Source organism: Adiantum capillus-veneris, chromosome 23, assembly GCF_014529385.1.
Source record: "Adiantum capillus-veneris isolate H3 chromosome 23, ASM1452938v2, whole genome shotgun sequence".
In the NCBI taxonomy this organism is placed as follows: Eukaryota; Viridiplantae; Streptophyta; class Polypodiopsida; order Polypodiales; family Pteridaceae; genus Adiantum; species Adiantum capillus-veneris.
The window spans coordinates 65,263,161-65,269,202 of NC_140953.1; positions in this window are offsets into that span (position 1 = coordinate 65,263,161).

Consider the following 6,042-nt stretch of genomic DNA (forward strand, 5'->3'; position numbering starts at 1 on the left):
TGTTTAGGATTTCGCACCTAACTATAGGGAATTGCTAGGGCATCCTTGGGATACGTGTACATGGATGTAGCCACCTAACAGTGGAAAAATAGAAAATTTACAACTCACCGTAAAGCTTCCAGAATGAGGGGAAAAGTGTCCTAGGCGTGTACTTTTGACCTACTGGGATTTTGCACTGTTATGCTTGCAAAATTGGGACAAAAACATTGGATTACAGCCATGGACAAGTCCAGACAGCTTGGTGGGAGTAGGTGAAAGTGATCAGATCGTTTCTTTGCACTAAGAATAAAGAAATACCAAAAGAGGTGCCAGTATTTGGGGCCAATGGGTGTCAACGTCTGCTTGGTAGCACTCTAGCTTCCAAGTTGTGTGTGTTGAAGTGTCAATCCTTGTTACATGTTTTCATTTGCAAAGCTTCTCTGTGACCTTAAGTCTAACGTTTTGGGTGAACGCCAAAGTCTACCGCCCTACGGGCCGGTTTCCCAAGGAGTGACGGAGTTCCACTCACAATGAGCATTGGCCCCAAACCATGGCGCCCCTTTTGGTATTTCTTTATATTGATTCTAAAAGGTACAAAGTATGGGGGATTTGCTTTGCATCTCTGCAAGGTGGAATGCTAGAGAGAGTACTTACACTACATTTCTAAAGGCGCGAGGCCTCCCCAAAATCACTGGATAAAAAGCTATACATACAAAAGCTTTGTGTGCAAAATTTGGTGCCCAGAGGGCTAGCAACACAAAACGTGGGTTGTCCCTAGAGCGCTGCCACATCAGCATCTGTTTTTGCAAAATGGGGTAGGTCGGTATAGTTTTGCGGCGTTAGCAGTTGGCACAAAGTTCGAGTCTTTATCTTATTTTTAGTAGGGTTTTAGGCTCTTGACCATATTGTGTATGGTCAAGTCTTTGGATTTTAGGCCTCTCGGCTATGTCTGCTAAGTATGGCTAGGGTTAGGATTTTAAAGTCCTACCTCCTTTGTCTTTAGTGGTTTCCACGTCACTAATTTGTGACAGCATACCAACATCCAAGAGTCTCCCCCATTTCTAGCCTTGGCACTAAGTAACACCCATATTGAATGCGGGGTGGAGTAATGGGATCGATGGTCCGGGTTGAGGGGCGGGATCTTGAGGCGCACTAAACACGGATGCACAAAAAGCAAGGCACAATGAGCTCGACCAACGAGAATAACGAGACGCACTGTCGGGGTTTGAGCCAGTGACCTTGCAGTCCAGGTTGAGGGTCGCATAGGCTAACCACCTCACCCACGTGCGCATCATGTATGCCTAGTCGTTTTTACGGCCTTATATTGTGAGGTGACATGCATTCCCTAGACTGTCGAGGCTTAGTGCCCATCCAAGTTTAATTTTTGATCTGACTACTGCAACTGCGATCGCCTCGGATTTCACACGTGAATTTCTCCACCTTTGATCCCATTTCCTCCTCCTCTCTTTTTCACAAAAAAATTCAAAACTCACAATTGTGAGTGAATTATATTAATCATCCCAAATAATTACAAGGTCTTGTCATGCTCGTGTTGAGCCATGATGTCATCCACGGACCATAATTACATCGGCTAGCAGGGCAGCCATCCCAACCAACTTGCCCCCTTATCCTTGATACATAGGGTCCATTATCATGTTCTTATGAGATCTTTTACTTACCCGATAGTCAAGATTTTCCTCCGTCCTAGGCATGCCATCTGCTAACAACAAGGCACAAGTAGTCCTAGAACCAGTTCTCTGAGTGTTTCTCTTGCGTCGAGCGTCCATATTATCACTTTTCTTTCTTGTATAATTTCTACAAAGCTTGCCACCGCAAGACCTCCTTCAAACACCTGTCGGTTCCTTGTTGCCATATATTAAGTAAGAAGAAGTACCGGACGATTTGAGTGCTGATGAGGATGGCAGGACCACCTGAATTCTTCCCTCCTAGGAATAGATCAATCTTGTAAAACCCAATTTTCCATGTTCTTTGGACCCACTTGCATATTTTCCCTGCGAGGCCTTTGATAGTTGGGCAATCCATGAAGAGGTGGGCCAGATCTTCCCTAGCCAACCTGCACCCCAAGCATCGATTTTTCCCAATCCCTCTTTCCTGAATCTTCACCCCCGTTGATAGAGAACCTCAAATTACCTTCCACAAAAATACCTTCATGTGTTGTGGAACATTTGGCTTCCAGATGTTCTCCATTACTTGCTCCCACCTTTCTTCCGGACATTGTTTTTTCCATATCTTGTTAAGGGGGCTAGACCAATTCTTCTAAGGCATCATTGTCTTGTATATGTCTTGAGAATGGAGTTCCATAAGAGACTGCTTCCAAGCCATTTCCAGGCATTCCAGTCAAACTCTAAATCACAGATATCCATTATTATACTATCAAGCTCTTTCCTCACTTTGTGGACCAACAAGACCTCCAAGCTATTCAATTGGTACTGGGTAACCATAAGGTCAATGGTTTTCAACTCTTGTTGTCAATGTCCCAAAAGTGGCGGAAGTTGATTCAAACCCTTATTATTTAGCTTCCTGGTTGTCTCTATCCAATAGGGAATTTGTGGCGGATCTACAACTTTGGAAAGCCAGGGCGACCAATGCAAAATGGAGTTCTTGAAGTATCTGGTTTTCCCCCCCACTTTAAGATTTCTGCTTCTCTATTGCATTTTCTTACCAATTCTCGTGCACTGTCCACCAGTCTTAGGGTAGTCCACGTCGGGGCTAACAGCTTATCATGAACCTCCATCCCTCTCCACTTTCCACCTTTCGAGCCAAGTTTAGCTGGTTCTATCATATCTTTGATGATGACATCCCAGACTTGATCCTGTTTAGCCAAGGAAACCACAAATTTGGCGCAACAAGCTTCTGCATGGGCCACAGGGTTGGGAATTCCGAGGCCTCCTTGATTCACCGGCCAAGCAACTGATTCCCAACGGGCCCATTGGCATGGCCTGGAGGATTTCGTGTTGTTTTTTCATAAAAACCATTTCACTGGTTTTAAGAACTCTTTCCAGTGACACTTAGCCATCTTGAGAAGTGGGCTAGTGAAGGCAATATAAGGAATCATACAGGCATTTATCACTTTTATCCGACTTGGGAATGGGTGAAGAGCATACTCCCACCTACTCATTTTTGTTTTATTTTTTCAATCACCCACTCAAATCTTTGCTTGTGAGTTACGTCCACGCCCAAGGGGGCTCCCAGATGCTTTAAGACATTCCCTTTTGTGACAATCTCCCTCGACCAGCCAGAAGGGTCAAATGAGTCATGTTCCGATAGGGAGATCAACCTTGACTTCTCTATATTACACTGGGCCCGGGGGATTCACTCTATATACAAAATGGGATGACACTTGCGAGCAGACAACTTTGATAAAACTCATATACACCACTCATATTAAAGAAGATGACCCCCCTTTCTACGCTTATACAACAATCAATGCAAAAAACTACCATACCCCTATCTTACATATAAATTTTAGGTCTCACATGATCTAACTGAGTAAAACTAGTCAAAGAGCATGTAGCATAGTGGCTCGCAATGTACTAAAGAACCACTTTTGTTGATAACTAGATGTACCCTCAATGTGTCTTAGTTTGACTTTCAAATTATGTGCCCATTCAGCCTGCACTCTAGCTACTCGTCCAATTTGACCCATCTAAATTACTCAAAAGACATGGTTATAAAGTTGTGTTAGGTTCTCCATGTAAATTTTCATCTATACAAAATCTTTATAGATTTCATCCTTCAACAAATGAAGTATAATCACAAAACAAACAATTGATACAAAGCAATCTTAGTTCTTGCATGTATCTTTGTAGCTATTGACTCACAAGTTCGAGGGGAGAATCTTTTGGGAACCATGATTTTGAAACACAAAAACTTCCTCTCATTTCTCCCTTTTATCACTTCTCCACCCCCCCCCCTCAAAATATGATACCCCCTCCCTTATTTTTAAGCTTGGGAGATAAATAAATGGTTGCCTGCCCCTAACTTATACGCTTCTGTAACATGTAAAAAAAAACCCCTCCCTTGCACTTACGTGGTGCGGTAAGTTTTTCATGGTGAATCCCCCAAGACATTTGGACCTCAAAGCTACTGACAATATTTGTACAATCTCCAGAGCTTTCCTGATGACCTGGGGGCACGCCTTCAAGAAGAGGAGAGAATCGTCTGCAAAAAGTTTTGCTAGGAGTTGGCTATTTCCTGGCAAAGCGAGGCCTTGCAACTCCCCTCATTCCCCACTAGCTTTGAGCTTCGTGATTAAGGGATGTGATCCTATGGAGAAAAGTAGGGGGGCCAAAGGGAAACCCTGCTTAATAGACCTTTTGACCTCAAAGAGCCCACAACTCTATTGTTGAATAGGAGCTCTAACTGGCTTCCAGCTCCCAGACACTTACTAGACGACATAGGTGCGGGCCAAAGCCCAGAGCTTCCATGACGACTTCTATGTATGTCCATGTTATAATGTCATGAGCCTTATCCAGGTCCAACTGTAGCAGTACACACTCTTGCTTTGTGACAGTTGCATACTCGATGCCCACCATTCCTTCCAAGATGTTATCATAAATGGACCTTCCTTTGATGAACCCATGTTGATGGTGTTGGTGGATACGCCGCGAGGGACATCAGCACAGCGAGAACTCACCTAACAAGATTTTTCAGCTAAGGATGAAGCTCGACCCGCAGGTGCGTGGAAGCAAGAATAGGGTGTCAACCTACACTCGACCGACTATTGACTACTTCCTACAGAGGTCTCTACCCAATGTCTAAGTTACAGCCTTCAAGAGTACACAAGAGGAGATTTCCTACAACGCATACAAGAGCCAAATACCCATCAAACGTTCTCAAAACGCTACGAAACTTGAGGGAAATCCTATTAACACCAATAGGTCGCTCTCCCTAAGGTCCATGACCCAAAACCCCAACCCTAAACAACTGGTGCAGAATCACGTAGGATGTCTGGTCGAATTTTACAGGTCAATGTTTTCTGAACTAACATGCCTGATGCGTAGCTCTACTCATTGCGAACACGTGGATATGTTGAAATGCAAAAACGGACAATGTATGCGCACCGAATCACCAGATATAGCTCGAGGGTCGATCTCGCAAAGTCGGGCCCTACACCTGCAAGGTAGGTGTTGGCACGTAGCTCTCTTTGGGGGAAACACGTTGCACTTCTCCACACTTGATTCCGACCACCAGTGTGCACGTAACGTCAAGATAAACTCTCACTCTCTCTTGTACACACAGTACGCTCAACTCACACAGACAAAACTTATGAAAAATGACAAAAGGTTTTTTTGCATTAAGGTCAAAAGTGGTATAAATACTTACAATCTCAAACCCTAATGTTCCAATGTAACTATTTACTAAGTTTAAATGTCAAAAGTGGGATACAATTTGGAAGCTTCTGCAAGCCCCACTATTTACAAAGGTGAAATGACGGTTTCTTCTCAATTAAGGAATGATTACAAAGGAAATTAATATCCCACCGGGCAATCATCCTAGGTTGAGTGTGTCCAGCCGCTAACACTCCCCCCCTCCTAGATCATGTCATCCCCGACATGACAGTAGAATTGGTTCTTCAGTGGAGGCTTTTGCGCATCTTCAGAACAGACTCATATCGTGCATGCTAGGCCAGTAATGTAAGGCCGAATATATCTGTATTGATGGTGAAGAAACCGGTGTAGAAGGCTTCTTCAAAGGCTTGGAGATGGTACGAGGGCAAAAACATTATTCACTGGTAGAGGGCATGCATCACCTCATGGGAAGGTTGAGCAGACAGTTCATACGCACATTTATATGTATCTTGGAAGAAGAATATGCTGTCTGTTTCCTGTCCAGGTTTAAAGATCTCAAAAACTACTAGAAGGGTTTTACATATCTTCCTGAGCATAATGCAAGAGAGGTCAGGCGAGCCAGTGAACAATTTAATGGCGCCCGTTAGGGTTTTCACCATGTATTGCTCACTAATTCTCTCACTTGCCTTCAAGCTCGGCAGCTTTGGGTAGTTGAGCCACGTGGGGTGGCTTTTGTTCAGTAGTTCTTGTT